The sequence below is a fragment of the Desmodus rotundus genome, chromosome 7 (genome assembly GCF_022682495.2).
Source record: "Desmodus rotundus isolate HL8 chromosome 7, HLdesRot8A.1, whole genome shotgun sequence".
Classification (NCBI taxonomy): Eukaryota; Metazoa; Chordata; class Mammalia; order Chiroptera; family Phyllostomidae; genus Desmodus; species Desmodus rotundus.
In genome coordinates, this window is record NC_071393.1 from 78,877,877 (window position 1) to 78,889,808 (window position 11,932).

General features: G+C 37.4%; 1 pseudogene; it reads left to right on the plus strand.

Annotated features, from left to right (window-relative positions):
* Positions 1-7,079: 7,079 nt before the first annotated feature.
* Positions 7,080-9,974, plus strand: LOC128781427 (high mobility group protein B3 pseudogene; annotated as a pseudogene).
* The last annotated feature ends 1,958 nt before the right edge of the window (positions 9,975-11,932 follow it).

Genomic DNA, 11,932 nt, shown 5'->3' on the forward strand with positions numbered 1-11,932 from the left:
ACTGGCTATGAGAGGGCCTCATGGACAATCACCTTGTTGGAAAAGGAGGAAAATTAGGGGTATGTCAGGGTTAGGGGTATCACTTAGCACTGTTTTTACTTAGTTATTCAAGTAGTATTGAAAATAGATGAATGGTCCATATCCGAGAATAACATAGGAGTCTGACAGAGCTGAAAGTGGGATGTGAAATGCCCACCCGAGCCCAGTGTGCTGTTGCCCGGCTGTGAAGCTGTATTGGGAAGGGGGAATAAAAAGAGGAGTCATTTTTGCCAACTGATAATCGATGAGTTTTCTTGGACTGATCACAGAATTGAGGTCTCAGGGCAAACTGCCGCCCTGAAATCTGGAGAGACAGACAAATACAGGGAATCAGAGCTAAGACCAGCCTAAATAGAGCCGAAGTTGCTGGATCCATAAACCGGTGGGAACACTTAGATAGTAACTTTGATGAACTGCTGGAGGTTAAGTACGGTCTAGCATGAGAGGGAGAAACTTCTAGCAGCAGGAGTCTGAGGGGAGGTACCACACTTTTGTGGATTTTACTTGAAGTTTCTCAGGTACTGAGGATAAAGAGCCTTGAAAAAACACTCATGTTTTGGAAAAGAAAAAAGTAAAACTTGAAATACGACCAGAGCATTCTTTATTATGAACTCCTGCTCACTAAGGGAAAAGACTACCAGAACCTTATCTGAGGTGAGGGAATAGATATTATTCAATTGCAGCCTTGTGTAGGCCTTTCTGTCTCCCTTGAGAGAAGAAAACAAAGCTGGGGAAACACTTGTAAAGGTCACACCCAGTCTCTTTAACAAATGCTAAACTTCAAATATGAGATAAATAAGTCCCAGGGATTTAAAAAAACACTCCTGAACAACCGGGCATTCATATGCAGAAAAAAGAAGCTGCCAGCTTGACACCCCTACCTTTCCTAAAGTAACACAACTTGTTATGGATCTAAATGCAAAGTGGAACACCATCAATGTGCTAGAATAAACCACAGAAGAAAACCTGCATGAACTTGGGTTTGGCAGTGAGTTTTTTTAGATGTGACACCAAAAGTATAATTTTTGTAAGAAAAAAGATAAATTAGACATAAAAATGTAAAAAGTTTTGCTCTGCAAAAGTCACTGCTAAGGGAATCCAAAGTCAAGACACAGACTAGCAAACGATATTTGTAAACCATATGAGGTCTGTCTAGAAGGTGTCCATTTGTGCAATATTAAAAATAGAGACATTTATTGAAGAAGATACAAGATACAAGAAACATTGTTCATAGGACAATCATGCCTCAGTCCCCTCAAAGTACCATATTTTTTGGACTATAAGACCCACTCCCTCCCAAATTTGGGAGGAAAATGGGGGTGCATTTTATAGTCCAAAAAATACAGAAGGCACCTTGGGGCCTCACATGGTTCTCCCATACACCATCAGCTGCCCCATCATATTTTCCTGAATCTCATGTATGGTCTGAAATTTCTTCCCCTTTCAAAGATAATTTTAGTTTTTGGGAAAGCCAGAAGTCACAGGGCACCAAATCTGAGTTGTAGGTGGGCTGAATCATCTGGGTGATTTGATGTTTTACCAAAAAACTCTGTAGGAGATGTGATGCATGAGTGGTGTGTTGTGGTGATGAAGCTGTGAATCACCAGTTGCCCATAGCTGCAGCCTTCTGAATCAAATGAATAGTTTCTATGGAGGACTATTCATGCTTAACATAAAATTTGATGCAGATTCGTTGCTCTACTTGCTCAGTCATTTTAAAGATGATGGCCACACAATACACATACTCACTCAAGGACGTCTACTACTCCCACTATTACCGTGAAGGCATCATTGTTCACACATGCACATTCCAGTCCATTCTCCTTGGCTGCCAGGTTACATTGATGCCATGCAGACCGTTTTTGTTATATTAATAATGGGTCAACTTTTTCTGGATAGACCTCATATATATGAAAAAGGACTTGTGTCCAAAGAATACAAAGAACTCTTAAAATACAACAATAGGAAAACAACAAGCAAAAAATTTAAAGATGGATAACAGGTTTGTAGCTTTAGCAAAAAAATACATGCACATGGAAAATAAGCATATGAAAAGATGTTTAACATCATTTTTCATTAGGGAATTGCAAATTAAAGTAACAATGAGAGAACGCTACACATATTCTATTAGAATGGCTAAAATCTTTAGAAAAATAAACCTAAACACACAATACCAAGTATTGATAAGAATTTGGAGCAATGGGGACTCTCATTCATTGATGATGTGGATGCAAGATGTTACGGCTACTTTGAGGGACAGTGTGACAATTTCTTACGAAACTAATCATACTCTTCCTATGTGATCCAACAGTAACACTGCTGGGTATTTATCCAGTTGATCTGAATACTTACATTCATGCAAAAACTTACACAGATATGCCTATAGCAGCTTTATTACTATTTGGTAAAAAATGGAAGCAATCAACAGGTCCTTGAATGGGTAAATGGATAAACAATCTGATAAGTCCATATAATACATTATTATTTAGTGATTTTTAAAAATGAGCCATCAAAGCATAAAGCCATGGAGAAACCTTAAATGTATAATGCTAAGTGAAAGAAACCAGTCTGAAAGCCTAAATATTGTGTGATTCCAATTATATAACATTCTGAAAAAGCCAAAACTATTTATATGGTAAAACGACCAGTGGCTGGTAGAGGCTGGGCGAGGGAAGGTGGATGAATAGGTGAGACACAGGGGACTTTTAGGGCAGTAAGATTATTCCATATAATATTGTGATGGTGGTTACAAAGCATTGTGAATTTTTCAAAATCCATGGAACTCACAGCACAAAAAGTAAATCTTAATGTATGTAGGTAAAAAAATATTCAGGAGGTGGAGGGATCCAACGAAGGGTTGCAGACTGGAGAAGAGGTTCAATCCATTACAAATGCATGAAACAACCTAATTGAAGGGAATGGGGGGGAAGGTGCTGACCCATGTAACTTTGAGATGAGTGGAATCTGTAAGATTAAAAGCAAAAAAAAAAAAAACTGAACAAAAGTCCTGACCCATGTAACTTTGAAATAAGTGGAATCTGTAAGATTAAAAGGAAATGGAACTGAATACGTGCTGTAGTTTTATAAAGTTGTCTCCCACGGTGTACAGGTTAATAATTCTGATACTGCTATACATTTATACTGGAACTTGGCAATTAAGTAAATGAATAGTGGATGGTGGAGCTCAGGTTTCTCATTGCTGGAGAGAGAAATTACATACAAGTAAGAAAGTGGAGGAGGCTAGCATGATCCCTGTGGTAATGAATTACAGTTGGAGACATCTCTATGAACTCATGTTTAGCTCAGCATTGATAAAGGTAGGTAAACATAGTTTTCTATGTAGAATATACATAATGTGAATATAACAGTTTCATATATGCACTGTTTCTTGCTCTGTCAATTGAGAGAGAACAGAAACAATTGTTTTGTTGCTTCTATTGAGAATAGAAGCAAAATCATACCAAGCACTCAGATGTCAGTTTCCAACAAAAAGACCAGGGCTCCTCTGGAGAAATGGCTTATTTTAGGACTTGGGTGGAAATGTGTAAGGTGGACCAGGATTATCGAGTAGGGAAATGCAAATTAAAACTAAAAGGAGATACCAGTATACTGCTACTGGAGTGACTAAAATTAGAAATACTGATCAACTAGAATAACTACCAGTCTCATACACTAGGACTGTAAACTGGTACAAGGATTTTGGAAAAGAGTTTGGTGGTTTCTTAAAAAGTCAATCATATGACCTGGCCATTCATTTCTAGGTATTTACCTAAGATAAATGAGAGAATATTTTTGTAGAAGTGTTTGCTTATAAATGTTCATAACTTTATTGGTAATAGCCAAAACCTGGAATAACCTAACTGTCCATCAACAAGTAAGTAGATAATGAAATTGATATATATATCCATACAATGAAACATTGCTTGTCAATAAAATAATGAAGTGACTTGTTACAATATGGATGAATCTCAATATAATTAGGATGACTGAAAAATAGAGTATACATACTTCCTAAGTGTATTTATATAAAATTTTGGGAAAAGGAAACAGATCATTGGTTGCCAGTGGGGGCTAGGTGGGGTTTGGAAGGGTGGGAGGAAGCTTTTGGGCATGCGGACCCGTCATCTTGATTGTGGTGATGGATTCAAGGAAGTACACATTTATCCAAACTTATCAGTTTGTAACTTTAAATTGCAGATTTTATGTCAATATTCCTTGGCAAAGCTTTAAAGAAAAAAAGAGAGGTTTTATTTCTTTATAGACTTGTTATTACCAATGTGAATTACTATTACGTATTTGCTCTTATTTCTATTTTTTAGACTCTAAGCTCCTTGAAGTCAGGAATTCATTCTATTTTTGTTCCAAGTGTCTAACATTGGGGTTATTTAATGTATATATGACAAATAACATATGAAAGTATAAATCAATCAACAAATACATGATATTGAACATGTACAATGTTGAGGTAGGGTCTTTGGAAAATTTCTCCAAGCCTTATTTGAGATGGTCATATCTTGGAAAATGAGGGAAAAAAACCTATATTTGTTTATAAATCTAGAAATGTACACCAGAGTAAAATAAACAAAAATAAGCATGCACTAGTCTGAAAAACTTGACCATAGCATTATTTTAATTCCTAATGTTAGCAACATTGTTTCTTGGTACAGTTGAATGTGTTTGACATGTCTGCCCCTTAGATTAACTAAACCATTGTGAAGTAGGACCCCGCTTCTGACGGCACAGCCTGGGGGAAGTGGAGTAGTGAGAATCAGGCTCAATGGGTTTGGGCAAGATAAAGGGACTCCTAGAAGCTTTTGTCTGAAGAATAGGAACATATTCATTTGACTCTTGAGTTGTCCTTTGTTCAGTGGCTAATTAATAGGCCTTTTCATTTTTTTTAATTGTTGTTCTATTACAGTTGTCCCAATTTTCCCCCATTGCTGTCCCCTGCCCTGCCCACCCCTGCTCCCACAGTCAATCCCTACCCTGTTGTCCATGTCCATGGGTCATTTATAGTTGTTCTTTAACTAGGTCCTTCCCCTTCTTTCTTCCTTTATCTCCCTTCCCACCCCCCTCTGTCCCTGTCAGTCTGTTTCATGTCTCCATGCCTCTGGTTCTATTTTGCTTATTTGTTTCTTTTGTTCATTAGGTTCCTGTGATAGATGAGTTTACATGCTATTTGTCTTTCACTACCTGGCTTGTTTCACTTAGCATAATACTCTGCAGTTCCATCTATGCTGTCGTGAAAGGTAGGAGTTCCTTCTCCTCTTCATTTTTTTAAGACCCTAGAGTCGGGCATCTGATACAGCTGGTTGGTGTGGTTGCATTAAGGAAGCTTAGGATAATCTCCCTTCTCACTCCAAAGTCTAACTCTCCCTATACACACATTAATTTCTCTAAGTACTTGTCAGAAACGTAAGCGTAGTATTTGTGCTGTGGGGAATATAAGGAGGTACTATCCTGAAGGGGTTTATAATCTAATTAGAAAGAGAAAATACCAAAACATGACAAAACTAGCAAATGACCAGGGAGTGGAAAATACACAAAAAGGAGGAAGTTCAGAGTGCACGGAAAGGATTTGCCTTTTGATCAGGGAAGCTTCGGAAAAGAGATGGGATTTTAGCTCAATTATAAAGGGTTACAGCAGGCTAAGGAGTGAACAAAGAACACTGACAGGTGAGGTGACAAGGGTGAAATAGAATGGAAAAGAAAAGAGTAATTTAACAAAAGTACACAATCTAATAAAATAAAACTGAACATTGTGTTCAGGCAAACATAAAAACAGCATCTGGTAATTTTAGGAGGAAAGAACAATTTAGAAGAAAACCTGACTGTATTATTTTTTTATTCTTCAAACCAGCATATATATATATATATATATATATATATATATATATATATATATATATATATGATTTTTTTACTTCATAAATTATATGTTAAATCAATACCAGTGTCACAGTTCTCTAAAATTTAATTGGTGCTGCATAATCCAGAAGACAGAAATGATTCTTAAACAGTAAGTTCACTAACTGAATTCTGTATGAGGGGACTGTCGGTGAAGCTCTGGGAAATGGCTTATGTCAGGTGATTGGAAGTGACTGTTTATAGTGCTGTTATATATGTGTGTACGTACAAGGGATGGATTTGTCAACTATGCATACAAAGGGCTTTAATCAGATTGACTAGTTGGTATTTGGTCTGTGCTGTCACTGATCATACACAATAATCTAATTCAAAGAACCCTAATTCTAGTATAAAATAAATTATGACAAATTAGCTACGTGAGATGTTTGAATCAGCTCCGGAAATTTAAGCCTTTCCAACAAAGCATTGCCCAAATCCTCCGCTGAGGGTAGATGGCAATGTGGACTAAACTGACTCCCAAGAAAGGATGGGCGGCTTCTATAAAACTTGGATGTCAAGATTCACATCATCCTCCTGAAATTATCCTCCTGAAGCTATAACTTCTTGAAAAAAATGCCACTTTTATAAGGACAACAAGAGTTGGGGGGTGTTCTGGCACTATAGCAACCTTACAAATGGAAACAAAATTGAACACTGGTAAAGGAAACACTTTGCATTTAACAAGGAATTCTACATTCCCGTGGGCCCACAAACTCAGGGAACATCTTTAGAGAAAATCCATTTCTCTTTTTTAGTTCAAAGGATGTAAATTATAACTTAAATGGAGTGGGAATGACAAAGTCACTTAAAAGTACTTCTGTGATTAAATAGTCTATATTCAAATTATATTGCAACCGATTTTAATAACTGACACCTTGAGTGAAAAGTGTTTTATTTCTGGAGAACTTTTATACAAAGAAACATGCTTTTGTGTTTCACTGTAGTCTAGAGAATAGTGGAATAAGAGTCACACTTATACTCGTACGTGAGAGGAATCTATATAGTTGTAGTGTAAGAAGTGATCTTAGAGATCATCTAGTTCAAACATGTTGTTTCACAAATGAGGAGACAGGCATAGAGGTCAACGTGAGATTGATGTTTAAGGAAGATTAGTCTGGCGGCATTGACATGACATGACGGTGCAGCCTCAGAGGCTGGTCTGGGTAGGCCTGGGTCAGGCTGGGTTGTTTTCCCCAGTGGCTGGAAGTGCACACCAGCAGAAGGATGGCTGTGAATTAGAGCTCAGGTTAAGACAAAAGGGGCAGAGTCTGGCATCAGCTCCAAAGGAGCGATGGAAAAAGATGTCATAGCTGAGATAAGAACATTCTGGGAAATAGACTCCAAGGCTCAAAGATATATTGGATGAAGACCAACACTTACAAAACAAGAACACCAAGGACACATTGTTTTATGAGTTTTGCATATGATGTGGAAGAAAACTTGGCATCCAGTTGCAAAATAATGCAAAAAAATTGAATAAAATGAGTAATAGGGAGGTCGTTAAAAAAACTGATAAACTCTCATTGGCCCATCTTCTTTGTTTTGGATTCACAGAAACCACTCTGTGTTGTTGTTACTTTCCTTTTTGGGGCATTTTTGGTTATAGATTTCTAAGGCCTAGAAGCAAGTAAAAAAGGGGGGGGGGTTATGGGCTTAGAAGTAGACAAAGTGAGATTGGATTCCTGGCTTTGATGCTGGCCAGGCAAATGATTTTGGACAGATTACAAATCTTCCCTGAGCTTAAATTTTTTCATCTGCAAAATGGAGATGACAGTACCTTCTAATTCAAAGGGTTGTTTTGAGAATAATTTATCTAAAATTCCCAGCACAGAATATGCTTTCAACAGATAGTTTTCTACAATGCTAGATTTGTTTTACAAAATGACCTCTTTTGAAGAACATACTCTATCTAGCGTTGCTCTTCCTGAGAATAGCCTGACTCACCCACTAAATGCTAACCTTGTAATTTGACTCTCATAGAGATACCACTGTCCGCAACTTCTAGGGCCATTGCACTTCATACCTCTAAGTACATGGCTGTAAATGATAGAGTGATTAGCATAACCCTAGGGCTTGGGATATGTATTATTCTTTCATCATTATGGCTGTTGCTTATTTCAATCCAATAACTAACATGTACTTGATGACCAGATGCTCAGAGAATGGACAAAACCAGCCAGAAAGGAAGAATCAGGGAGTTCTGTCCCTATGAAAAGTACAATACTAGAGAGGCTTAACTCCCCATGTAATAAAAATGCTAATGCCAGAATCAGGGAAGCTTCTTTCTTTCCTAGTAAACCAAAGGTTAAAGGGAATTATGATTGTATCTGCACTGCAGCCCCATAGTATTTTGAAAACAGGAAAATGAAGGAGAAGGTTATTTTTTGATTATTCTAAAAGTTCAGTACACCTTTCAATAAATTCACCAACTTTCATTTTTGCTGTCTCTTTTTCCTTAAGTTTTCAGACATGTAATCTGAATAGAAATTGACAATCTAAATGGAAATAACTCTCTTTGTGGAAATAATAGGATAAAATAATTGGGCTACAAGAACCTAGAGAGATGATTTAATAAAACATTTCAATTTATAAAAAAATTAAGCCTGTAAAATTACTCATTATGATAATAGGCAGTGATTCTTAGACTTCTGGATTTCTTTGGCCAGTACTTTTTTTAAAAAATGAGGAGGTAGACATAAGTTTTTTTGTTTTGTTTTTTTCTTGTTTATCCCTTGGGTTTATCATCTACTGTTACTATCTCATCATCCTGGGTGAGCACTAATGTTGGTTGGATGTTTGGGAACTACTATGGTAGTAACTCATCAAACTTTGAATTAAGCTTCTGTAATGCAGGGAAGTATCTTTAATGCAGCTGGACCCATTTGGGAATCTTTAAACTTTATTCTGTTGTAGGCTCAAGCTGAGAGAGGCCCCTTACAGTAGGCTGCACTGACTGAGGTAACAGCAATCTAGGATAAAGGAAATTCCAGATGAGACTTAAGAAAGATCATATCTGCATGACTGTGTTTGTATGGTCAAGGCTAGATAATTAAAACCAGCTCTATGGCCCTAGACAAGTCATATTACCTCTTTGAATCTAATTTTATCATATAGAATATAAAAAAGTCCTACCAGAGATTAAAAACTATAAACCCTGGAAAATATAAAGCTTGGAGGGATGAACAAAATTTAGGCAGATTCTGGAGAGATGTTAACATTTGGATGAAGGAAATAAGATGGCAAGAGTTTCCTGTTTTTTACTGCTTTTAGCTCAAGGGCAGCATGCAGTCAGCATACATGGGGCAATTAAAACTTCCCCAGAAACCGTCACTATTTCTGGCATAAAGAACCAGTCACAGAAACGAGTGGACAATATGGTCAGGATGGCTGTAGGTGTGATCCCAAGAAACTAAAGGGCAAGATGTCTGCTTATGCCTTCTTGGTGCAGACGTACTGAGCAGAACATAAGGAACCCCCCAGATATTCCTGTCAATTTTGCAGAATTTTCGAAGACGTGCTCTAAGAGGTGGAAGACAATGTCTGGGAAAAAGAAGTCTAAAGGCATATTTTACTTGCCTTTGCCATTTAATGACATGGCAAAGGCAAGTAAAATATGCTATGATCAGAAAGTGAAGGATTATGGACCAACTAAGGAAGGAAAGAGGAAGGACCCTAATACCCTCCAAAGACCATGTCTGTGTTCTTCCTGTTCTGTTCAGAATGCCCCCTCAAGATCCAATCCACAAATCCTGGCATCTATATTGGAAATGTGGCAAAGTAGCGAGGAAAGATAGGGAACAGCAAGTGATAGGGAAAAGCAGCCTTACTTACAACAACAAGGCTGCCAAGCTGAAGCTGAAGGAGAAGTCTGAGAAGGATGTCACCAACTGTAAGTCCAAAGAAAGTTTGATGGCACAAAGGGTCCCACTAAAGTTGCCAGGAAAAAGGTGGACAAGAAAGACAAAGATGACAAGAAGGAATAGGAGGAGGTGGAGAAAGAGGAGGAGGAGGAGGAGGAAGGGGAATAAGAAAACTGTCTATCTGTTGTCTGTGAATGCCTCAGAGTAGGGGCGTGCTGTAAGTGACACAGCTCTTATGTGAGACATGTTTATTGCCCTCATTAGGATTAATTGCACATGGCCATTATCTGGTCTCTCAAAGTGCTCTAGAAATTGTCAGTCGTTTACATGAAGTGGCCGTGGGTATTGGAGCCCGCTGAAACTATGTCAACGTTGTATATATTTCCAAACACTTTTAAAATGAAAAGACTCTCATGTTCTCTTTACTCTGTGCACTTTGCTGTTGGCATGACAAGGCATTTAAAGATGTTTCTGGCATTTTCCTTTTTAATCTGTAAGGTGGTGTTAACTAGATGGTTATCGGCTAGAAATCCTGCATTAACAACTGTTTGCATATAGTTTGTAAAAAGAACAAGATGGTGAGACAAGCTCTTGCTTCTTGCCTGGCGTTGAGGCTGTGGGGAAGATGCCTTTTGGAGGGGCCATTGCTCAGGGTGTGCACGGTGAGGCTAGACCTATGGACACCGCAGGGGGCATCCATTTAACTTCAGGTTGTCTTGTTTCTGTATATAGTGACATAGCATTCTGCTGCCATTCTTAGCTATGGAAAAGTGGGGTCAGCTGGCATAACAAGCATTTGAACCTTTTTTAGTTAAGTGCAGTAGTTTTAAACTGTTTTTAACCAAACTGTAGAATTCTTTATTATCAGCAAAGTGAAAAGCCACTGCATTGATGAAAGTTCAAGAACCTTCTGTACTAAATGCAATTTGCAATGTTTTGTTATTTTTTGTATGTTTAGAATGCTGAAGTGTTTTTAAAGTAATAAAGAGAATTACATTTCAAATAAAATTAAACCAATCACAGTCACTAGAAAGGGTAGGAGAAATCCCAGAAAAAAAAGAGCCAGACACGGTGAGCAACATGTTCTATGTATGTACAATGTTCTGTGTAAATCTCTAATGGGCCCCTATACCATACATGCACAGGGCATGTTACAAGCAGCCCCTCTGCCAGTAAAAGAACTGAGCTAGTATTTGAGTTGCTGCCCAAGAGAAAATTTTCAGTTTGAGGAAGGTTGAACTACCTACTAAAATAACCACAAAAATCAGTAATCTTTGCAAGAACATAACGTGACCCAGAGTCTCCACAACAGCACTGGTAATATACAGAATACAATCTAAAAGTTAAAGATTGGAACATTTGACCCATTCTCAATGGAAAATCAGTGGAGATATATCATGATAATAAATAACACAGGAGTTGAAATTCATAGACAAGGATTTTGAAACAGTTATTACTTCAAAACTGTGCTCTATGATGTAAAATACATACTCATGAAGGGTGAAGAAATATAAAATAAAGGTGTTTATTTTTTTTTCAGACAGTCTGAAGCTATCTATTCCATGACTTCTAAGAAGAGACACAGTTCTTATCTTCATAGTGTTTATAATGAGGTATAATGTCCCTTTAGCTGCATTGTTTGTTCTGTGTGTCTGTGATTTCCAAGAATAGGGAATGGAGGAGAATTCCTAACACATACACATGTATCCAGATACCACTGACATATACAACAAGGATTCAATTGAGTTAAGGCCAGAGATATTAATTTGACTTTGTAATTGTTACAGGTAATGGCCACAAAGCAACTAGATCAGGTCCTGACACTTAGTGACAAATAATAATAATATACAGAACGAATAATTATAAAAATAATATCTCATGTTTGTATACCACTTAATGGTTTATAAAATAGCCTACACTTTTATTATGAAATTTGAGCCTATCAACCACCCTGTAAAACGTGGGGCAACTATTCACAATCTGAGGGTCCATTTAGAAATAAAAGTAGGAGGAGCATATCCACATAGAGTTTTTCTTTTCAAAGACATAAATTGACTAAATAAGTTAGAGGCATTCACCCAAATCTTTTATTTCTAGTAAGCTCCCAGTGGTAATCTACATTTTAT